This window comes from Nannospalax galili, unplaced genomic scaffold, assembly GCF_000622305.1.
Source record: "Nannospalax galili isolate Female #2095 unplaced genomic scaffold, S.galili_v1.0 scaffold61, whole genome shotgun sequence".
Taxonomy (NCBI): Eukaryota; Metazoa; Chordata; class Mammalia; order Rodentia; family Spalacidae; genus Nannospalax; species Nannospalax galili.
This window is the reverse complement of record NW_008345335.1, coordinates 153,678-179,628: the sequence shown is the minus strand read 5'-3', so window position 1 is coordinate 179,628 and position 25,951 is coordinate 153,678. Positions and strand designations below refer to the sequence as shown.

Sequence of the window (25,951 nt, the reverse complement as noted above, 5' to 3'; positions counted from 1 at the left end):
CATCAAATACTCTTAAATGCTTGCTAACAGCTTCCTGCAGAGACAGCCCACAGTTCCCAGTGGCATGTGTTCTCCCTCATTGACAAGGCAGCAGATGAAGTTGTTCAACTGTGGATGTGCTCCTGGTAGTCTGTAACTGGAGGGTATTGTCCGACTGAGGGATGTGCAATAGCCATGTTCGTAAATCAGTTCTCATACAGTGTTCTCAACAGTAGGCTTTTAAATTAAATTTCTCTGGAGAGGGGTGAGTGGTAAATAGATATTGAATAATGTCCTAGGTAGAATTAACTGTGAACATGACACAGTTGAGAATCACCTGAAAAAAGGAGTCTCAGTAGAATAATTGTCTTTATCAGGTTGGTCTGGAGGCATGTCTATGACAGATATAGATTGATATTGATGTAGGATGGCCCAGCCCACCGTGGCCAGTACTACTTCCTGGACAGGTGGTCCTAGACTATATAAGGAAGCTAGCTGAGCAGGAGCTCATGACCAAGCCAGCAAACATCTTTGCTCCATGGTTCTGCCTTTGAGTTCCTGCTTGAGTTCTTTCCCTGATTCCCCCAGTAATAAACTCTGACCAGCTCATAAACCAAACAAACTCCTTCTTCCCCTAAGTTGCTTTTGGGCATGGTGTTTGTCACAGCAATAAAATTAAACTAGAACAGATAGGTATGGGCAGATATTTCAGAAGCATAGGAAGGCTTGGATTTTTGTTCTTGGGGGAGCACAGTCAAAGAAATTGCAACTGCAAACACTAATATCCATGGCACACCTAACTGTACTAATTCCTGCTCTGAGAATCTTGTAAGTTGGACCTTGAAACAACATGCTAAACAACATGAAGGCAGTCACAAAAGAGTGTGGAGTATATGCTCCACTGTTCAGAATTGGAAAATCAAAAAAGACAGAAAATGATTGTTGTTGCCAAAGGCTGTAAGGAAAGGGAAGAGGGTTGAGTTAGTGGATCCAGGGATTCTTTTGGGAGGAGGTGATAAATGTGTGATTATACAGCAGTCTGTAAATATACTAAAAACCATTGCTCTTTGTGCATATTTTATAGTATATAGATATTGCAAACTTTTTCTAAAGATTACAAATATTCATTTAATTTATTTAATACAAACTGACTTCATGAGATCAGTATTAGTACCACTATTTAATGGATAAAGATGTTTATTTGGGTGGAGTATCTCATATCTACAATCCTAGTCCTTTAGAGGCAGACAGCAGGAGGATTATAAACTTAAGGTCATCTTGGGCTACATAGAAAGGTCAAGGCCACGGTCTCAGCCACAGTGAGACCAGGACTCAAAATAACCAAGGGTTGGAGATGTAGCTCAGTGGTAGGATGCTTGCCTGGCATACAGAGGACCTAGAGTTTCATCCATAGTACCACAAACAAACCAAACACCAAACAAATAGAAAGAAACAACAGCCAAGAATTTGAAGTGCACTTAAAAAGTAAGGAAAGGAGTAATGGTCATTCTTTAAGAAAAATGTATAGGACGGTGTAAGTATAAATACTTGGGATAGGGACTAGAGAAATGGCTCAATAGTTAAGAGCACTTGCTGTTCTTGCAGAGGACCTGGATTCAGTTCCATAACCCACGTAGAGGACCCCCTATAACTCTAGTTCCGGGAGATCTGATGCTCTTGTCTGGCATCCATGGGTTACACACATAGTACACTTATTTACAAACAGGCACAGCACTCATACACATAAAATACAAATAAATAAAATTTATTAAAAGTATTTTGGGAGCCTGAGCAACCCCAATATCTCCAACTCCACATCCTGTTCCCCTTCTAGCCTTGGGCACAGGCTTGTTTTTGCTTTTTATGCCTCAGATCTCTGGAATACCCTCAGTCCAGACCCATCCACTGCAACCCAATCCCTTGCACTCAGAACAGTTCAATTTTCCAGTCTAGTTTATTAGACCCTTCATAGGCTGTCCCTACCCCGACTTTATGTTTGAACTCCTAAGACCAGTCTTTCTACCCTGGCTGTCTCCACTCCCATTGCCTTGGATTCCTGAGATCAGTCTTCTTCCCTGGCAAGTCTGTGATCCCTCCCATGGAGTCTTGATTCCCCTACAGCCTGAGTAACTCCAACTTCACCAAACCTACATCCTGTTCCCTTTCTAGCCTTGAGCACAATCCCACTTTTGTTCTTTGCATCCCAGATTTCTAGACTACCCTCCTAGCCCAGGCCCACCCATTGTCCTGATCCCCTGCACTCAGAACAGTTCAATTTGTCAGTCTAGACTGTTAGGCCCTTCACGGGCTATCCCTACCCTCATCTTGCCTTTGGATTCCTAAGACCAGCCTTCTACCCTGGCTGTTTCCACACCTCCTCACCTTGCCTTGGATTCCTGAGACCAGCCTCCTACCCTTTCTGCCTACTACTCTGACCTACCTACTACTAAGAGCAGTCTAATACCCTTTGAGAACCTGAAGCACACACTAACCAACGTGTCATATCGGAGCAAAAAGTAACCCAGTTATATCAAGAATATAAACAGAATCAAAACTCAAATAGAGGAAAAATAGGATTTCCTATCAGACCCATAACCAAAAAAAGACATAAATGTGCCCAAACGGCAAAGCAAAAACACACATAATATGAAAAAATAAGAGAATATGTTCCCAACAAAATCCACAATGATAATCATCCTGAGGAATCTCACAATGCAGAGTTTAAGAGAACAATTATGAACATGATCAAAGAACTTAAAAAAGACACAATCAAACGACTTAAAGAACTCAAAGAGGATAAGCATAAATTTATGACAGAAGCTCAAGAAAATACAAATATGTGGCTGAACGAAATAAAAAAAATTCAGGACTTGAAAAATGAGCTCACAAAGAGATCGAAATATTGAAGAAAACCCAAGCTGAAATGAAAATGTAATTGGAAAATTCAATAAGTCAATTTGAAATAACAGGAGAAAGTCTCACAAGTAGAATGAATGAAACAGAGGACAGAATATCAAGACTGAATGACAAAGTTGAAGAACTAGACTCCTCAAGCAGACTATGAAAAATTTTAAAAAAATATGCAGGAAACGTGGGATGCCATGAACAGAGCAAATCTATGCATCATAAGCATAAAGGGGAAGAATCTCTGGCCAACCACATTGACCAGATCTTCAACAGGATTATAGAAGAAAACTTCCCTAAATTAAGGAAAGACATACCTATACAGATACAAGAAGCACACAGAACACCAACTAGACATGACTCCTATGACATATCATAGTAAAAACATTAAATATACAGAACAAAGAGATGTTAGTGAAAGCTGCTAGAGAAGAACAATAAGCTATGTATAAAGGAAAACGTATCAGAATTACAGCTGGCTTTTCTTTTCTTTTTTTTTGTCTTTTTGAGACAAAGTCTCCCTGTAGCCCCCGCTGTCCTGGAACTCACTATGTAGACCAGGCTGGCCTTGAACTCACCCACCAAACCAGCAAAGGATCTAATATAGGACGGAGTAAATCCAAGAGGTTTACAGAAAGAAAACAAAGGAAGATATAATTACAGAAACACAAACTTGGACTGAGAAAACAAACCAATTAAAATGACAGTAACAATACACATCTTTCAATAATAACTCTAGACTTCACCAGGACTAGACATCTCTGCCCTACAGTAGGGACCTATATTTCAACAGACCTTCTGAGAATGCCTGGATCTGGTCTCCATGTGATAGTGCCCAACACCCTTCATTGAGACCACACGAAGCCCCTCCCACTTCACCAGGTCTAAACTCCCTGCCCTACAGTAGCATAGGGGCTGAGACCTTCGAAGACCACCTGAGAGTGTCTGGATTTGGCCTCCACTCCCTGCGAACCTCTTGCATCAGGACTACGTGTGGCCCTTCCAACTTCACCAGGACTAGATCTCTCTGCCCTACAGAAGGGTATGGGCTGAGACCTTAGCAGACCACCTGAGAGTGCCTGGATCCAGCCTGCACATGATGTTGACCTTACTCCAATTGTCCCATGCCCAATCCCCTGCATTAGGACCACCCCCATACACACACTCATACTTCATCAGGGCTAGACTTCTCTGCCTTACAGTAGGTGCTGAGACCTTAGCAGACTGCCTGAGAGTGCCTAAATCCGGCATCCCCTTAGCAAACTTCCCAAATTGTGCTGTGAGTGCCTGCTAGTAGGGTCTAGATGTTAGTAGACATCTAGAAGACTGAGTGTACCTGACTGGGGCCTGACTTGGGCCTCTGTGGGAGCTCCTGAGTAGCTGACCTGAAGCCATCAGTTCCCGCCAATATAAAATCTGAGACAACCTGAAACCTAGACCAACCAGCTTTACATACTTAATAGGAAAACAACCAAGGCATACCAATAATGCAAGCAGAAGCAGACTTTAACTCAACAAAGGAAGGCTTGAGTTTCATACCAGAATCACAAATAACAAAAGAAATCTACATGTCAAAATCACAATGGAAAAATAATAATACGGAAAAAAAAACCCAGTATTTTCCCACCAAACTCCACCAGTCCTATAGAAGTTTTCTATAAGAAGAACTCCTAGAAATAACCCAGGACACAGAATTTAAGTGAATAATCATAAACACGATCAAGAAATTCAAGGAATTTAAAGAATACAGAAAAAATAAAGAAAGAAATAAAAGAAGATAGGGATAAACTTCTGACTGAATTCACAAAAAGGCTAGAAATATTGAAGAAAACTCAGGCTGAAATGAAGGAGGAAGCGAGAAACTCAATAAGCCAATTTGAAACAATAGGAGAGGGCCTCACCACTAGAGTGAATGAAATGGAAAACAGAATATCAACAATGGATGATAAAGCTGAAGAACTGAACCATTCAAGCACAGAATGGGATGGAATATGCAGAAAATGTGGGACACCATGAAAAGACCAAATCTATGCATCATAGGTATAGAGGAAGGAGAAGAATTTCAGGCTAATGATACTGACCAGATCTTAAACAGAATTGTAGAGAGAATTTCCCCAAACTAAGGAAAGATATCCATATACAAATACAAGAAGCACATAGAACTCTAAATAGACAGGACCAGAAGAGAAACTCCCCACAGCATAAAGTAGTAAAAACATTAAATGTACAGAACAGAGAGAATACTGAAAACTGCAAAAGAAAAACAACTCACATACAAAGGAAAACCCATCATAATTACTCTTGACTTATCATTGAAAACCATTGAAAGCTAGAAAAGCCAGGACCAAAGTATTTCCAGTTCTAAATGAACATAGATGCCAACCCAGAAAACTTTACCTAGCAAAAGTGTCTATTTTAGTTGAAGGGGAAATAAAAATCTTCCACAACACAAATAGGCTTAAGGTATATATGTCCACAAAATCAGCCCTTCAATAAATACTCGAAGCAATACACAGAGAAAGAACAACTATACCCCAGGGGCAACAGAAAGAAACCAAATGAAGGTATAATTGTGTAAACACAAAATTAGACAAAGAATGCAAATGGTATTCAAAGTGATGGCAACCAATACACATCTTTCAATAATAACTTTAAGTATCAATGGACCGAACTCCCCAGTCAAAAGACACAGGCTAGTTGAATGGATTAAGAAACAAAATCCATCCTGTTGTAGTCTGCAAGAAACACATCTCATCTTCAAGGATAGACACTACCTCAAGGTGAAAGAATGGAAAAGAATATTCCAAGCAAATGGCACTTAGAAACAAGCAGGGGTTGCAATTCTAATATCTGACAAAGTAGACTTCAAACTAAAACTAATCAGAAGAGATAAAGAGAGTGACTTCCTTATTATCAATGGAACAATTAACCCAGAAGATATTATAAACATGAACACATATGCACAAAACTCTGGTGCACCAAATTTCATAAAACATACCCCACTGTCTCCATTAGACAGATCAATTAGACAAAGAATAAACAGAGAGACATCTGAATTACATGATCACATACATCAAATGGACTTAACATACATCTACTGAATAGTCTACCTAATTATCAAAGAATATACTTTCTATTCAGCACCTCATGAAACTTTCTCCAAAGTCGACCAGATACTGGGGCACACAACAAACCTCAACAGATACAAAAAAATTGAAATAATTCCATGCATTCTCTCAGACCACAGCACAATAAAGCTTAAAATCAACACTGGAAGAAGCCCTCATAACTACATGAACTCATGGAGATTAAACAACACACTTCTGAAGGATGAATGGATCAAAGGAGAAATTAAGAAAGAAATAAAAGTATTCCTGGAATTAAAAAAAAAGGAAAATACAATACAACAAAAAACATCTGGGACACTTTAAAAGCAGTCCTAAGAGAGAAGTTTATATCTCTAAGTGCCTACATTAAAAAGTCAAAAAAAGCAAATAAATGACTTAACATTGTGACTCAAGACTCTGGAAAGGCAAGAAAGAATGAAACCAAAAGCAGCAGATGAGGAGAAATAACAAAAATCAGAGCAGAAATTAATGAAATAAAACCAAAGAAAACAATACCAAGAATCAATGAATCTAAGATCTGGTTCTTTGAAAAGCTAAACAAGATAGACAGACTCTTAAGCCCAGTTAACCAAAAGAAAGAAAGAGCAAATCCAAATCAAGAAAATCAGAAATGAAAAGAGAAACATCATAGGAGACATCTAAAAGATCCAGAACATTATTAAAAACCTATACCCTATTAAATTCAAAAACCAGAAATAAATGGATGGATATCTAAAATCATGGGAACCACCAAGGTTAAATCAAGAAGAGATAAGCAGTTTAAACAGATTCATAACATATAAGGAAACTGAAACAATAATACAAAACCTCCTGACTAAAAAACAACCCAAGTCCAGATGGATTCATAGCAGAATTCTACCAGACATTCAGAGATCTACAACCAGTATTTCTTAACATATTTGCAAAGACAGAAACAGAGGGAGAACTCCCAGATTCATTCTATGAAGCCAGCATTACTCTGATTCCCAAACCAGGTAAAGACACAACCAAAAAAGAAAACTGTAGACCCATATTGTTAATGAACATAGATGCAAAAATTCCCAACAAAATATTTTCAAACCACATTCAGACACACATCAAAAACTCATTCACTATGATCAAGTAGGCTTTATTCCAGAGATGCAGAGGTGGTACAATATACACAAATCAATAAATGTCATAAAACATTTAAGTGGACTCAAAGACAAAAATCACATGGTCAGATCACCTCAATAGATTCAGAAAAAGCTTTTGACAAAATTCAGCATGCATTAATAGTAAAAGTTCTAAAAGGAATGGGACTGGAGGGAACATAAATCAACATAATGAAAGCTATATACAAGAAACCTACAGCCAACATTATTCTAAATGGAAAAAAAAAAAACTGGAATCATTCCCATCAAAATCAGGAACCAGACAAGGATGTACACTATCTTCACTCCTTTTCAATATAGTGCTTGAAATTATTGCTAGATCAATAAGAGAAGGAAATTGAAGAGTATGGATTGGAAAAGAAGAGGCCAAATTATCCCTTTTTGCAAATGATATGATACTATACCTAAGAGATACACAAAATTCCACCAGAATACTTCTAGAACTGGGTGACATTTTCAGTAAAGTGGCAGGTTGCAAAAGTAATCTATACAATTCAGTAGCCTTCTATATACCAATAAGAAACAATGAAAGAAAGGTGCGTGGAAACACTCCCATTCACAATAGCCTAAAAATATCTTGAAATAAACATGATCAGAAACATCAAAGCTTCTACAAAGAAAACAAAATCTTTCATTAAAAAAAAGAGATTGAGGAAGACACCAGGAGATGGAAGGACCTCCCATGCTCATGAATTGGAAGAATTCATATTGAAAATGACCATCCTACCAAAAACTTTTTATAGATTCAATGCAATGTCAATGAAAATCCCCTTGACATTTTTTTCACGGAATTAGATAAAACAATCTTAAAATTCATATGGAATCATAAAAGGCTCTGGATAGCCAAAGCAACCCTGAGCAACATTGGGGGGATTACTATACCAGATCTCAAACTATACTACAGATCTATACTCATAAAAACAGCATGGTACTGGCACAAAAACAAACACATAGATCAATGGAACAGAACTGAAGACTCATACATGAGTACATACAATTTCAGTCACCTGATATTTGACAAAGGTACCAAGAATACACAATGGAGGAAAGAGAGAATCTTCAAAAAATGGTGTTGGCAAAACTAGAAATCTGAAACTGTTAAAAGAAACTAGAAATCTGAAACTCTTTTACTCTTTTTTTTCCCTCTGTCCAAACATCATCTTATTTTTATCTGTTTTGCATATAAAATGCCCACATCTCAAGGACTGATTAGGAGCATCTCAACTTCTACACAGCTATTCTAGAAGGAATCTGTCACTGGACTCCTGGTGGGTAAAGTAACTACTGGTCACAGGCATTGTGCTCTTTTGACAAGCATACTCTGGCTCACCAAAGCCACTATATGCCCAAGTCCTCTCCTCTTCTTTCTTCAAGCCGCTGGCACAACTGGCAGGCAGGGCAGTGTTTCTCAAGAGCTCTCTAGCTGAGGACATGTGAGGGTCAGAGGAGTTGCTGCTGCTGTAGATCTGCTCCTCTGGGCACTTTCTCTCTGAGGTTTTTGTTCCTTCCAAAGCAGCCTAGAAGTTGTATGTATTCCTTTGCACCTTTAAGGATATCCACTTTGCTTGGCTTCCTACTCTGCAGTAGAAATGGCACCAGTGCCTTGAGCTTAGCAAAGCCATGGTTGAGATTTTTTTATCTGCTCTCACTCCTTGGTACTGGCCATGAGCCATTGCTCCAGCATCAGGTGCAGTTGTCCATGGAAGAGTATCCATCGAGGGCAGCCGCTTGTGCCGGCAGATGGCCACTAGTTGGGGTAGAGGTCTGAGCTGTGCCTGCAGCATCTCCTCCAGCACTGGGCCTGCAGAGTGACCAGGAAAGGCTCTGGGGATGCAGACACCTACTAGATATAGGTGTAGGTATTGGCAGTAACCTACAGAATATAGGTGTAGGAAAGGATTTTCTAAATTGGACACCAGTTGCTTAGGAATTAAGGTCAACAATCAACAAGTGGGACCTCATAAAACTAAAAAGCTTCAGGAGAGCAAAAGAGCCAATCAAGAAAGTGAAGAGAAAACTGACAGAGTAGGGAAAAATCTTCACCAGTGACACATCTAATAGAGGTTTAACTTCCAGAATATATAGACAACTAAAAAAACAAAGAACCAGGAAAACAAAGGACCCAAAAGATGGGTTAAAGATCTAAATAGAATTCTCAAAAGAAGATGGCTAAGATACATCTTAAAAAGTGTTCAACAACACTAGTAATTAGGGAACTGAAAATTAAAATCATCCTAAGATTTCATCATATCCTATTCAGAGTGGCTAAGATCAAGAGGACAAATGATACCAAATGCTGGCAAGGATGCTGAAAAAGGGGAATGCTCATTCACTGCTGCAACCCTTATGAAAAGCAATGTGGAGAACTCCTAAAAATCTAAAAATGAAGCTACCATATGATCCAGTTATACCACTCCTTGGCATATACCCAAAGGATTTATCTTATTGCAGAGATACTTGTACAACCATGTTTGTTGCTGCTCTTTTCACAATAGCCAAGAGACTGAAGCAACCTAAGTGCCCCATTCAGTTCACAGTGTCCATGCTGGGCAGCTCACAACCACCTATAACTCCAGCTCCAGGGGATCTGGTCTCCAAAGGCACCTGCACTCAGCTGTACCTATACCCCTCCACATGTACACATACGTACACACACTCATGCACAATTAAAAAAAATATTGAAAATGGAAAAGAACCAGGGAGAGAAAGAGAAAGAAGGAGTCTAAGAGAGAAGTATAGTAGGAGACAGGTGTCAATAAGGGAGAAATGCATAAAAAGGGGTAGTTAAAGGGGAGGGGGAGAAGGAGGGCTTTACAAAGAATTATGGGAATAAAGGGGAGGAAGTTGCTTAAGAGAAATGGGGCTATACCGTACAAAAATTATCAAGGGAACAATGGGGAAACTTTAAATGTCCCCTTCGGAATGGTGGGGAGGGAGAAGAGAGGAAGAGAAAGAGGAGACACAAATGGTACCTAGCTCATAGAAAACACGAAAGGGAATCATATTAGTCCAAAAACCTATCGAAAAATTACACATATAATACCCCTATATGAGTCTGTAAGTATAGCTGGAGTCTACATAACAATAACAAAAAACAGTGCCAGACAGGAGAAACCTTCCTTTGAGTTCTCGGCCAGGGTAGTCCAAGAGACTCCCAAAATTACACAAGTTATCACCACAGTTCTTGATTGCCTCCCAGAGCTTGATGGTAAGACCCTATTGCTGAAGATAGGACATACATTGGACACAGGATATGGAGAAATGGAGCTGGAACTGACCTGGAAGCTCAAGGGAAGTAGCTAGAACATCCTTCCCTTGAAGGCTAGCTCTCATAACTTTGGAGAGCACTAGGCAAACCCATGTAATGGTAGAAGGAAAGAATTGACTTCACAAAGTTGTTCTCTGACCTCCATACATATCCTGCACATAATAAATAAGTAAATAAATAAATAAATGTCATATTACAACATACTGGTCTGCTTATAACCTTAGAGTGACTCTGAGTTGGCCAGTTCGTTGTGTCAATTTGGCTAGACTATGACTGCTCTTCGCTTTTCAAACACTCATCTACACATTTCAGAGAAGCCAACCTACATACTCACAACCATTTAAATTGGTGCCTTGAAATTCAACTCTCTACATATGCATATATGTATATTATAAATATTAAATGTAGATACATACATAGGTAATGATGGAATTGCATGATCCATACATATATATATATGACACGTGTATGTATTTTCTGTTGGTTCTGCTTCTCTGGAGAACGGTGATCCAGTCTCTCTGTGTCATTGTCTTCTATTTGCCCCCATGGATCCACTCTTATTTCCATTTTTCTTTATTCCTGGGTGGTTTATCTAAGTGAACAAATATATCAACAAATGTCTGCCCACTGCTTTTGACCATGGAGGCCTCAGAGGGCATTAAAGGTAGGGCAGGGGGTAATCTCAGGCCAAAAAAGAACTTTTCTGGTTCTTTCATTTTGAGGTCACCTTGTACTGACTCCTGGGTTCTGGTAACTGCTTCCCTCACTTTCCTTTAAGGACAGGCACCTTGCCTGCTACTTGCTCTATGTTCCTGTATTATTGTGGCTTCCCGATCCTACTTGAACCATTCCTTATAAATAAACCCCTTTGATTCATTGTGAAAAAACTCTAAATATCAATGGCCTCAACTTCTCAGTAAAAAGTCACAGGCTAGTGGAATGGACTAAGAAAGAAAATCCAACGTTGTGTTGTCTTCAAGAAACTCATGTCAACTTCAAGCATAGATACTACCCTAGGGTTAAAGGAGGGAAAAAAATATGTCAAGCAAATAGCATTAAGAAGCAAGCAGCTGTTGCAATTCTAATATCTGACAAAATCGACTTCAGATTAAAGCTACTCAGAAGAGATAAAGAGGGTCACTTCATTCTAATTAAAGGAACAATTAACCAAGTAGATAATGCAATCATGAACACATATGCACCAAACTCTGGTGCACCCAAATTCATAAAAACAATACTACAGGACTTTAAGACATAGATTAACCCCGACTTAGTAGGGGACTTCATTACCCCAGCATTTCCAATGGACGGGTTTACAGGGCAAAGAATAAACAGAGACATCTGAACATCATAAATCAAATGGACCTAACAGACATCTACAGACTATTCCACCCAAGCACCAAAGAATACACTTTCTACTCAGCAGCCCATGCAAGTTTCTCTGAAATTGACCACATGCTGGGACACAAAATAAGCCTTAAGAAATAAAAAAATTGAAATAATTTCATGCCTTTTATCAGACCACAGTGCTTTTGTGCTGGATAGCTTTAGTCAACTTGACACACCTGGGTTGAGGGATCCTCAATTGGGGAATTTCCTCTTTTGGACTGGCCTGTGCATGTCTGAGGGGCATCTTCTTGATGAGCGGGAGGGCCCAGCCCACTGTGGGTATTGCATAAGAAAGCAGGATGAGCAGGGCCAGGAAGCAAACCAGTAAGCAGCATTCCTTCACGGTCTGTGCTCCAGCTCCTGCTTCCAGATTCCTGCCCTGAGTTCCTACCTTGGGCTCCTTGATGAACTATGACCTGGGAGATGTAAGCTGAATAAACCCTTTCCTCCCCATGTTAGTAGTGGTCAGAGTGTTTTGTCACAGCAATGGAGAATCACAGCAGGACCGCTATTAAGGTTATAGTCAACAACAAAAGAAGCTCTAGTAACTACACAAACTCATGGATATTAAACAACATACTCCTGAATAATAAATGAGTCAAAGAAGAGATTAAGAAAGAAATAAAAGTATTCCTGGAACTAAATGAAAAGGCCTATACAACACAACAGAACTGTTTGGATACCGTAAATGCAGTTTTGTGAGGGACATTTATAGCTCTAAGTGCCTACATTAAAAAAGCTGAAAAAGCACATATAAATGACCTAACAGTACAACTTAAGACTCTGGAAAGGCAAGAACAAAGAAATAACAAAAATCAGAGCAGAAATGAATGAAATAGAAACAGAGACAACAATACAATAATCAATGAATCCAAGAGCTGTTTCTTTGAAAAATTAAACAAAATGGACAAACCCTTAGCCCAGTTAACTAAAAGAAAGAACAAATACAAATTAATAAAATTTGAGATGAAAGGGGAAACATCACAACAGACACCAAAAATTCCAAACATTAAGGGAATATTTCCAAAACATACACTCTATAAGATTTGAAAATCTAAATGAAATGAATGAATTTCTAAATTCATGGAAACCACCAAAGTTAAACCAAGAAGATATTACGAGCTTAAACAGACCCATAACAAATAAGGATATATAAACAGGAATACAAAACACCCTGATTTAAAAAAAGCCCAGGCCCAGATTGATACACAGCAGAATTCTACCAGATATTCAAAGAAGATCTACAGCTAGTAGTTCTTAAATTATTCAAAAGGGAAGAAACAGGAAGAATTCCTAAACTCATTCTATGAAGCCAATACAACTCTAATACCAAAACCAGGCAAAAACACAACAAAGGAAGAAAACTATATGCTCATATCCTTAATGTATATAGATGCAAAGATTTTCAACAAAATACAAACTGCATACAGACACACAACAAAAACATCATCCACCATGATCAAGTTGGCTTTATTCCAGAGGTGCAGGAATGGTTCAATACACATAAGTCAATAAATGTAATAAAACATTTAAATGGACTTAAAGACAAAAATTATGTGATCAACTCAGTAGATGCAGAAAAGGCCTTGGACAAAATCCAACATACCTTCATGTTAAAAGTCCTAGAGGGACTTGGACTGGAGGGAACATACCTTAACATAATTAAAGCTATATATGACAAATCCATGGCCAACATCATTCTAAATGGAGAAAAACTGGAAGCATTCCCATCAGGAACCAGACAAGGATGTTCACTATCTCCACTCCTTTTCAATGTAGTGCTTGAAGCTCTTGCATGAGTGATAAGACAAGAGAAGGACACTAACGGACTACTAATTGAAATAGAAGAGGTCACATTATCACTATTTGCAGCTGATATATTATATATAAGAGATCCCAAAAATTCTACCAGAAAACTACTATAAATGATTAATACTTTCAGTAAAGTGGCAGGTTACGAAATCAACTTACAAAAATCAGTAGTCTTTCTACTATGGTTATATACCAATAACAAGCAATCAGAAAAGGCATTCAAAGAAAACCTACCATTCATAATAACCTCAAAAAATATTTATGGACAAATCTAATCAAAGACATTAAAGATCTCTTCAATGAAAATTTCAAATCTTTAAAGAAAGAGAGGAAGATAACAGGAGATGGAAGGACTTACTTTGTTCATGGACTGGTAAAGTTAATATTGTGAAAATGATCATCTTACCCAAAGCAATCTATAGATTCAATGCAATGCCAATCAAAATACCCATGACATTCTTCACAGAGCTAGAAAAACATCCTAAAATTCATATGGAATCACAAAAGATCCCGTATATACAAAGCAATCTTGGGCAATAAAGTCAATGCTAGGGGGAGGGAACCATTTTAGCAGATCTCAGATTATATTACAGAGCTATAGTCATAAAACAGCATGCTACTGGCACAAAAATAGACATGTAGATTAATAGAACACAATAGAAGACCCAAACATGAGTACATGTAATATCAGTCACCTGGTATTTGACAAAGGTGCAAAGAACACATGGAAGAACAAATGGCAGAACGACAGCATCTTCAATAAATGGTGCTGGCAAAATTGGTTCTCCACCTGTAAAAGAATGAAATTGGACCCTTATCTTTAACCCTGCACAGACGTCAACTCCAAATGGATCAAAGACCTCAATATAACACCCGAAACTTTGAAACTGCTAGAAGAAACCATAGGCAGTATCCTACGATATATAGGTGTAGGAAAGAACTTTCAAAATTGGACATCAGTTGCCCAGGCATTAAGGTCATCAGTCAACAAATGGGACCTCATTAAGCTAGAAAACGTCTGTACAACTAAGGAAACAATCAAGGAAATGAAGAGGAAACCCACTGAGTGGGAGAAAATCTTCACATACCACACATCCAACAGAGAATTAATATTCAGAATATACAAAAAACTCAACAAAACTCCAAGAAAATATAAAGATGGGGGCTATGGATGTGAACAGAGAGTTCTCAAATGAAGAAATAAAAATGGCTAAGAAGCCCCTTTAAAAATGCTCAACATTCTTAGTAGTTAGAAAAATGCAGATAAAACTGACTTTAAGATTCCATCTTACCCCAGTCAGGCTGCTAAGATCAAGAGAAGAAAAGACACCAAATGCTGGATAGGATGTGGAGAAAGGGGGACGCTCATTCACTGCTGGTGGGATTGCAAACTTGTGCAACCACTATGGAAAGTGGTGTGGAGAACTCTCAAAAATCTAAAAATGAATCTACCATATGATCTGGTTATACCACTCTGTGGCATATACTCAAAGGACTCATCCTACTATAGAGATATCTGTACATCCCATGTTTGTTGCTGCTCTTCTCACAACAGCTGGATGGAACTAGAGACTATTATACTAAGTGAAATAACACAAACTCAGGAAACAAGTGACTCACCACTCACGTTCTTCCTCATTTGCAGATCATAACACCAATCCTTCATAACCTTTATAATCCTGAGGTAGCTGCAGGAGCCAGGAAAATGGAAAGAAAATAGGGAGGTAAAGGGAAACAGAAACCCCAAAGAGATGGAGATTAGGGAACAGATGTTATCAGGGAGGAGGTGGGGAAAGTGGGTGTGTTTTCCTGGGAGGGAAGAGAAAGGGATGTGCAGGATTCATGGGGTGGGGGTGGAGGGAACTCTGGAGAGGGGAAGTGGGGGAGGTGGGTGTTATCTGAGGAAGGGTTGGGATAATGGGTGGGGCTTGCTCTGGGGAGATAGGAGGGAAGTTAGACATGGAGAGGACAGATGAACGGCTCATGGGTAGCATGGGAAAACAGAGGGCAATGTGTTGGCTTGGGAATCCCCTAAGAAAAGCACAATTGTGTCTGAACATTGGGGACTGTATGGCAAGTGCAGTTGCCAAACATGAGAAACCTTCCTTTGAGTGGTTGGTCAGAGTAGTCCAAGAGACCCTCAAAATAACAGAGGCTATTGCAGGAGCCCTTGGTTATCTCCCAGAACTCAGAAGTAAGACCCTAGACAGGTCATAATATGGATATAGGACTTGGAGCAATGGAGCTGGAACTGACCTGGAGGCCTTTTCCCTCAAGACTAACTCTCATAGTTCTAGAGGATACTATGTAAGCTGCTAAGGGAGAAAAAAAAATAAAATAAAAATCAATCAGTGGTCCAACCCAGTCCTAAAGGTGAATAAAGACAGTGACTGCCACAGTAGACTACCTCTATTGGGTGCAGTAGTGGCACTGTTATCTGAGGGGTAATCAACAGCTATCTAATAGGACTTTAAAACCACTCAATTGGAGTGAATTTATGGTTGGCACTGAAATTATAGCCAAATATACATGGCTGGAGTGGTCATAGATCTCAAAGAAAACCATATCTCTGTTATTTCTCTAGACAAATAAAAAATTTTAACATATCCTAAATATGGATTCTGATATTTACAGACAAATATACAGCACTCATCAAAGAAGTTTCTTTTTACAACAGATGGCAACTACTGCAGAGTTCCACACCTGGTCACAAACAGAGAATATACATCTGAGAGATGCCCACCCCTTGGTGATGTATCTACAGTGTATCCTCTACAACTAAGGCTCACAGAACATAATGGAACAGGGGGTGGAGAGAAAACTAGTGCATCCCTCAACTCTCACCAGTGAAGCTTCCTTATACCACAGAGTGTGATGCACACAGAAGGCCACAACTGGTCAAGTTTTAAATAAGAGACTGCAGAGTGTGTGTCCCTGAATAGGACTCCTATATTAAACTTCAACCACACATGGCTCAGTGACCATTGAAAAAGAGGGGGCAGAAAGAGTGTAAGAGCCAGAGTTGGGCCATGAACACACATGCCATCCTGGTCAGACAAGGGCCTGGAGTGGTGTGAGGGAAATGGGCAGTGGGCTGACCCTAAGCTGAAAATGGTTGGACATTAACTGCAGCTGGGTGAGGGAGAGTAGACCTTACTTGAGATCTTTGGATGGGCCGAGTAGACGCCAGTGGATGGACATGCACCAAAGGACATTAGGCAGAATGCTTCTCTGGATGGGATTTAGCATGTCTATCAGAATGGATGAGGCCTGGTGGGGCTTGGGCTTGGATGGTGGAGGGAGTCTTGATTTGATTGAGAACTGTTGTGTGAGGTGTGCAGGAGCTCAATAAAAAATGTTAAAAAATACTTTGGGCGGTTGGCCATCATGATGTGAAGAGAATTCCGTTGCCATAGCTTCTGTTTTAATTCTTCCTTTTGAAGTAGGAGGTAAGGTTGCATGCAGAAGGTATGTGTGGAAGGGTAGTAAGACAGCTGACTTTGAGATAAATGGGTCCATTTTATTTTATTGTCAAAGTATTTTATTCTTTGAAAGTTCCATACATTTATACAATGCATATTGATAATATCTATCTACCACTACTTCCTTCCAGCTCCTCCCCAGTGCCATCCCATCTTCCTATTCCACATTTTTAAAAAATTTTATTTTATTTATATTTGTTATTTTTATTTTGTGTATGAGTGTATTGCCTGCACATATGTGAGTGCATCTGTGTCATGCAATGCCTCGGAGGTCAGAAGAGGGCTTCAGATTCCCCTGGAACTGGAGTTAAGGATGGTTTGTAGCCGCCATGAGAGTGCTGGGAATCGAACCTGGGTCCTCTGCAAGAGCAGTCAGTGCTCTTAACTGCTGAGCCATCTCTCCAGCCCCATGTCTGGTTTTTTTAATGGGTATTTTTTAGAAGATTCAAGTCAGTCAAGCACGTGAAACAGCTAAGAAGTCGACTGTAAGGCTGTATCACACAGGTTGAAGTGACACTAACATATGGAGTTATTAGAGTCTCTCCATCAAGGCTTTGATTCCAACAGGTGGGAGGTAAAGGTGTTGATTTGATGCATTCACTGTGGGATGTTAGATGCGGCAAGGACAGATTTTACGGGTATAAGCAACACCTTGTTAGTGTGCTGGGACCAAGAGTGGAAGGAAGTGAGGCCGGGAAGAGGCTCCCAAATATAGAACACAGGACAAGAGGAGCGTGAGGACAGTGGTGAGGAGCAAGCTTAGCAGGAGCAAGTATGAGCATGTGTAAAGAATGGGAGAGTAGGGCCTGAGGAGCTGGCAAGTTCTAGGCCAGGGAGACTCTGCCTCAAGACACAAGGTGGACCGCACCTGAGGAGCAATAGCCAATCCTGCCCTTTACCTCTACATGCTCATGTGTGCAGAACCACCTATTCCTTCACACACAGAATGCAAGCGCGATTATGGAACAGTGGGGTGCGGGTGATCATTTAATATGGTAGCCCTCTAGGAGAAAAGTCCTGATTTGCAGGTCTTGCTGCTTTGCCATCATGCCTCGCTGACAAGACCCATTGAGTGCCCTGAGCCATGGAATGGCTGGAGAAAAGGGCCAGAGTCCAGACCAGTGGAGTTCAGACCCTCCTCTCCCTCCCTTACAGTTTTGCTCTTTTCCAGGGAGGCACCCTCATTTTTGCTATAACCCTAGTGCTGCATGTTCAGGCACTGAGTGAAGATCTGTCCAGCCCAGAAAACAAACACAACCCAAACTAAACCAAACCAAATGAGCTTGAGGAATTATTCTTCCCTTGGGGACGACTTTGCCTTTGGGCCCAGTGGAAATAAGAAACTCCAGGGAGAATTATAGTTAGGCATGTTTTCCAACTACTTTGCTTTTTAAAATTCACCTTTATTTTGTGAAGTGGCAGGAAATTTAGATCTTTCTTTTAACTAGATGTTTTGTTTCTTTCTTTGTATTTAAAACTAACTTGACTAGTTTTGTTGAACCCTAAGCAACTCCTTGAGTTTAAATATGTAAAAAAAATTTGAATGCTGACAAGATGGCTCAGTGGGTAAATGTCCCTGCCACCAAGTCTGATGACCTGAGTTCAATTCCAGGGACCCACATGATGGAATGCAAGAACTGACTCTCACAGTGTCCTCTGACCTCCACACATATGCCACTGTGCACACATCCCAACACACAGACACAAAATAAGTAAATAAAAATGCAATAAAATTATACAATTTATTATTATTATTATTATTATTATTATTATTATTAATTATTTGTGCATGATGCACTTGTGGCGGTGTGAGTTCCACTGCATGCAGGTGGAGGCCACAGGACAACTTTGTGGAATCAGTTCTCTTCTTCCAGCTTTACATGGACTCTGGGATCCAACTCAGGTGGTCAGGCTTGCACAGCGAGTGCTTCACCTGCTGAACCTTCTTGCCAGCCCAAATATATTTTTTCTTTAATTGATAACACTTCAGTCTTATTTAAAAGGTAAACATAGAATCCATCTGGGCTTATAATCCAACTACTTCCTCCTACAAAGTCTTTTATGATAACATTAACACCAACTTCACTGTTAACAACTGAAAATAACACAGAAACCAATACATGAGTAAGTACACTTTGTCATGCACAGAATACTACTCAGCAAAATAAATCATTAGTCGACAAAAATATAGGCTCCAGTCTTAGTACTTTTGCTTGACAAAAGGCCACACGAAGAGGCACTATTGTGTAAGTTCACATTTCTGTGTAGAATAGCAAACACATCTACGATGGCAAAGAAGATGAGCACTTGTGTGGAAAGACACGACGGGAAAGGTGGAAGGAAATGCCTGCCCAGAGGTGCGAGGGAACACCTGTGGTGACCAGTATATCCATTTTCATTTCAAAGCGTTATTTCTTGACGGTTTCAGCATGGATATATTTTGGTCATTTTCACTGTCATCCCCGTCCCAGTCTTCTCTTCCCAACAAATCCTCCCTCACATTTTCGTGACTTTTTCTTGTCGATTTGTTTTGCTTTTGTTTGTGACCCACTGAGATGGATTAGGGGCATGAGCATGGGTGGAGAAGAGTTACTTGGTGGAAGATATACAGTTTAACAGCTGGACCACTGAAGAAATCATGTTTAAGTCTTACACGATAAACTGAATTGCTGTCCTTGTACACAACATTTCATGTAGCGTTTGGCTTCAGAATCTTTGGTCTCCTGGTCTGTGAGGACTGTCCGTCCAGTCTTGTCGGTTGAGTGTAACTTGGCTCTTGCATAATTCAAGAATATGTACGCAGTAATTATAGGAATTTGTTCTTTTCATTTCCACAGGAGGGCACTGTTGACTTGCCTTTAGCCCTTGTCTGTCCTATAAACACATTTTTCTCATTCTGTCACTGACAGAGATCCATTTTTGGCTATGTTTAACTCCATGGCACCTGGAAATGGCAGGGGACAGTTTTTCATGGGAACCGAAGCCTGGTGCACATCTTTGCCTGGAGTAAAGAAATCACTACAACCTTCCCTCCAGCTCTTGTATGTTGCTTAAAAACAACTGAAACCTCCAATCTGATCCAAGCAATCCTTATGGTGCCCGGTTGCAGATGGTCAATGATGGTGTTACCTATTGACCCCACAGGGTTTTGCTGACCAATGATCTCAACGAGCAGCTTGGAGGATCACTGGGTAAATGCTAGGCAGGGTTCCTGAGACCTGGGAGATCTATGAGTAGATATATTCAGTGCAAATTCAGAGACACAACTGGCACCTATCCATGACTTCTGACATCTTTTCCCTTATCTGCTGTAAAGCCATATGGTGGGACATACATTAATGGGCAGATCACTTTCTTCTGAGGTACTGGATCTATAGATGGGTATTCACCCAGCTGCAGGATTTAACTTCCAAATGTTCTACCATGTCCTGTGTTATAATCACAGGAAAGGATGCATGTTATTTACTTTTCTGATCACTGTAACAAAGTACTTGCATCAAGTGGCTTATATAAATCAAGATTTTGGCTCATGACAGGATGGAGAAGGCAGGATGGGACTGTGAGGTGGTTGGTCACATTGGTTCCGCAGTGAAGGAAGCATAGGGATATGCGTGCTGTGATCAGCCTGGTTTCTTCTTTTAGATTTTTTTATTGAGTTTTATTTTTTTGTGTATGAGTTATGCCTACATGTATCTAAGTGCCCCTGTGTTGTGCAGCACCCTCGGAGGACAGAAGCTGTTGGATGCCCTAGAACTGGAGTTATGGATGGTTGTTAGCCTTCTTGTGAGTGCTGGGATTTGAACCTGTGTCCTCTGCAAGAGCAGCCACAGTGTTTTAACCATTGAGTCATCTCTGCAGTGCTTTCTCCTTTTTATGAAGTCAGGAATCCCAGAGCATAGAATGGTGCTGTCCACATTTAGGGTAGGTTCATTGTGTGTCGCCACAATTAATACAATTTAAAAACTCCCTCACTGATATACCCAGAGTTATGTCTCCCAGGTGATTCTAGACCTGTCAAGCTGACAGTCAGCGTTAAGCATCGCAGTATGCTTAATGAAATTCTTGGTGGTAGGCTTTTATCTTCACAATTAAATGAAGAGGAATCCATATATTTTGTTTGGAGATACACGTGCTAAATTTCCATATAACTGCCCACATCTGAAAGTATTTATCTCAGGACATCTCAGTCGTTACTGACTTTCAGGTTACATGAAACCTGCTTTGAGGTGGGCTAACATGCCACAGTAAAGTATGCAGACCATGGAAGCTTGCCACAGCAGGCTAGGAGAGACTGGGTCTGGACCACCAGAATGTCATATTATCTCTTTTACCTGTAAACTTAAACCCCTAACCAAATGTGTTCAATCCTGAATTCCAAAGAGCTCTAGGGCTAAGCCAAGAGAAACACTCTAAGATACTCTCTGACCAGAACATTTTGTAGCTTGCTAGGAGCAGTAGACTGACAATCACACCTGATGAGTCTGTTCTGAGCACCATGGTTCTGGTCTTGGCAAACTGGCTATGGAAGAATGCATAGGTGGGCTGGTCTCAGAGTGTGAGACTGTCTCATCCTGTGGGCACCTTGCCCAGATATTCTGACCATACTATGTTACTACTACCTGGCAGGCGAGTCTCTAAAGATGATCCAAATGAAGTCTGGCTGGCTTTATGCCTTATGGATTGTTTTAAAAATGCCATTTCTGCTATTTACAGCAGGGCCAAGTAAAGGATTCCTGAGCCACTGTGTACCCTTCAGATGGTCTTCTTGTGACAGAATGCAACTTTCGCATTCCCATTCATGTCATGCTTTGCTGGTGATGAGCATCTGTTGGGGTGCGGCACACAATATTGATCCTGTGCCTGTTTGTTCTGAACGGCATCCTGATAGCAACCTGTTATCTGCCTTCCTGGGGAATGGGAGCTTATTTGTGGCCTGATTTTGAAGGTTGTTCTAATCATTTGAGTATTTGAGCAGTCTATGTCAGACAAAAGTATTTATCAAGTATTTAGTGTTTGTCAGAAAATGCTACTTGCAAGTCATTAAGTTGTCCAGCAGAGGGACCCTCCTTTTGCTTAGAGAAGCATGGAGTCTGCAAAGAATTAGGCGACGCTCTGCTGGCTGGAGTGGAGAGAGCTGCAAAAGAGTGGAGCAAAGTGAGGCCAGAGAGGCAGACCTTTGGGAGAGCAGGCAGGCCAACAGGGCGAGCACAGATGATCTTACTGACTCCATTAAGGACTTGGGAGTGTTTTGTAAATGCAGTAGGACATAACTTCCATGTTTATTGGTCTTACTGGAAATATGCATTTAAAACATCTTTTACATATATTTGTATTTGCACACATGCATGTGTGTGTGTGTGTGTGTGTGTGTGTGTGTGTGTGTCTGTCTGTCTGTCTGTGTAGGCACACATACTATGGCACAATGTTAAGAGTCAGGCTGTTTTTTTCAGGTATTAATTGTAACGTTGGCATGGTAATACCACAGCATAACTTGTGGGAGTTGGTTCTTTCCTTGTGGAAACTGGTTCTTGGGACTGAACTCAGGTTGTCAGGATTGGTGGCAAGTGCCTTTCATTGAGCCAACTGCTGGCTGTGACAATATGTTTTTTTTAAATTTAGTATTTTTATTTTATCTGTATAAGTGTATTGTCTGCATGCATGTAAGTACACCTGTGTCATGCAATGCCCATGGAGGTCAGAAAAAGGCATAAGATCCCTGGGAACTGGGGTTACAGGCAGGCAGTTGTTAGTTGCCATGTGGGTGTTGGGAATCTAACCCAGGTCCTGTGCAAAAGCAGTCAGTGCTCTTAACCACTGAGCTGCATTTCCAGCCCCAACAATATGTTTTTACTGCAATGAAATTTGTATTTGGTTAGGAAAGAAATAATGGTATTTAAAATACAACTGACTTTTGTCATGTTGGGCAATGACACAATTTCAGGGAGGCTATTTTTACATTTGCATAAGAAAACGCTTCGATCTACCACCAGGTATTTTGAAATTAAGGAACTGGAACTTTGGTCTTATTTTAGAAGGGTCAAGGGAAAATAGAATGACAGAGCTTAATTGGCTTGCATAGCAAACAAGAAGGTACCTCCCCAAGGCTGTTTATCCAGAGCTGCGGTTGCTATATGGCAGGGCCTGCTCATTCTCAGCTTTACTGACCAACCAGAGTGGCTGTTCAAACTCAGAGTCCCATCTGTGGTATTTTATTTTTGTGTGTACGAGTGTATTGCCTGTATGTATGTAAGTGCACCTATGTTGTGCAATGCTGGCAGAGGTGAGAAGAGAGTCAAATTCTTTAGGAACTGGAGTTTTGGATATTGTTAGCCTCCATGTGGGTGCTGGGAACTGAACCTGGGTCCTCTATGAGAACAGCCAGCACTCTTAAATGCTGAGTCATCTCTCCAGCCCCCCATCTGTGGTATTTAAACCTTCGTTCCATATTCTCCCTGATGCCTGGAATCAATAAACTAAACTTTCACCAAACTGATAACTGTGAATGTTATTGTTGTCATTTGTATTTTTCTTGTCACTGGTAAGGCCAGACATTTATTCATAGGTTTAAAAGCCATTTTGTTTTATGATGTGTGATTAAAAAATAAATTAATTTGAGAAAGAGAGAGAGAGAGAGAGAGACAGAGAGAGAGAGAGAGAGAGAGAGAGAGAGAGAGAGAGAGAGAGAGAGAATATAAGCATGTATGTTGGGTGCATGCTTATGTGTGTGAGGCCTGAAAAGGGTGTTGAGTGTCTTCCTGTTTTACCTTCCGTCTATTCCTCTGAGGCAGGGTCTTTCTCTGAATCTGTGGCCCTTCCTGTTGATCTTCCTGTCTCTGCCCCTCTGGCTGGAGCTACAGAATATGTGGGGTGCTGGATCATTATATGGGTGCTGGGAGCTAAACTCTGGTCCTCCTGATTATGCTGAGTCCTTTTAACTGCTGCTTCATCTTTCAGTCCCTGATTTGTGATTTGCTTTTTAATTTTTCTATTGGATTTTTAAAACCAAATGTGGGGTATTTTTAATATAGCCCAGGTCTACGCTTTTGTTCGCTTTATCATCACAAATATCTTCCCTCAGACTGGAAGTATTTTTAAACTTTATCTGATGCTTTGTGTTTTGTATTTCAGGGAAGTGAAATTTATCAATATTTACCTGAATTGTTTTTGGTTTTTAAAATCTTGTTTAATGGGGCCGGGGAAATGGCACAGTTTGGCAAAGTGCTTGCTGTGCTAGCATGTAGACCTGAATTTGGATCTACAGCACAACATTAACAGCTGGGCATGGTGTCACATTTCTGTAACCCCAGTGCATTGGGGGATAGGTCCCTGGAACTCACTGGCTGGCCAATGGGCTCAAAAGGTGAACTCCAGGTCTGCCTGAGAAGGTGGAGAGCAATCTGTACATGCACACATGTGCAGGACATGATACACAATTCTAAATGGCCTAGAAGCAGGTGGGAGGACCACAAATTCAAGGCCAGCCTGGGCAACTTAAGAAGCACCTGCCTGAAAAAAAATTATGATACAAGAAATCTTACCACAAAGTAATATTTTCATATGTCTTTAAAACATTTTTTCACATTTGGACTTAAAACAATTTGAGTTTATTTCTTTATAAGTGTCAGATAAAGGTGTGATTCAACTTTTTATAAACATGGATAAGCAAATCTCAGCACCATCAATTGAACAAAGCTTTGATGACTTCTGCTTCGCAGTGTGATGGTTGTAACAAAATATCTGTCCCATTCCTTTAGCCTGTTTGTCTCTTCTTGCAACAATGCCTTGCAGTCTTACAGTCCCATTACCACACCCTTAAAATAAGTTTTTAAAACTGATTTTTATTCTTTGACAATTTCATACATGTATATAATGGATTTTGGTCATTTTCAACCTCCCCAATTACCCTCCCTCAGCCATCTCCCTAAAGCAAGTTTTAATAATTGATAGAGTTAGTTCTAATCTATTTCTTTCCAATTATCTTGTATATTAAAAAATATTTTATTAGCATGCATTAGTTATGCATAATATAATTCATCTAATGGTTTTGTACATTTATATATGTATATATAAGATGTATTTTGATCATATTTACCCTAGTACCTCTCTTTTCCCCTTCTTACTTCTATTGATCCATCCTCCTTTTCTCAGGTTCCTAACTAGCCCCCTTTTACTTTTATGTGCCCCTGTTTTATGACTACTGAGTCTCTCCCTTTCCCATGAATATTGATTTTCTTTGCTTCTTTTTTTCTGTCTTTTTTTAAAAAGATAGATTGTTGCAATAAATTCAGCCCAGGTTGGTCCTTAATTTGTGAGCCTCTTGTCTTAACCTCCTGAAATTTGGAAGTGTGTACCATCACACCTGGCTGTCTTACATACTCTTTACTTTTAGCTCTTTTTAATTTATTTCATAAATCATAAAAAGATTTTATTTTTATTTTGAATTACATGTACATGTGTGCATGTGTGTGTGTATGTGGGTACCCATGGAGGCCAGAAGAGGGCCTTAGATCCCTCGGAGCTGGAATTACAAGTGGCTGTAAGTCACTCTTTGTGGGTATAGGAAATGAGCTCTGGTCTTTAAGAGCAATATGCACACTTCACCTCTAAGCCACACAATACTATGTTAAATTCTTTCATTTACATTTTGAAATTGCCCTACACATTTTTCTTATACTAATATAAGAATTTTAAAGCCTCATTAAATAGATTGGACAGATTGTCTTCCATTATATGAAATACTTTGTCTAAAATGGAGACTAAATATGCAGTTTACAGTATCTTAGACAAATAGGTCTTGTCCACTTGAGTCTTTCTGAGTTGTGTCTTTCATGATAATCCACCAGTAGTAATTAAAGC

The 25,951-nt window shown here is 39.9% G+C and overlaps 1 pseudogene; it reads right to left on the bottom strand.

The window, feature by feature from the left end:
- Window positions 1-8,379: 8,379 nt before the first annotated feature.
- LOC103740906 overlaps window positions 8,380-25,951 on the bottom strand; it is a 74,213-nt pseudogene continuing 56,641 nt past the window's right edge.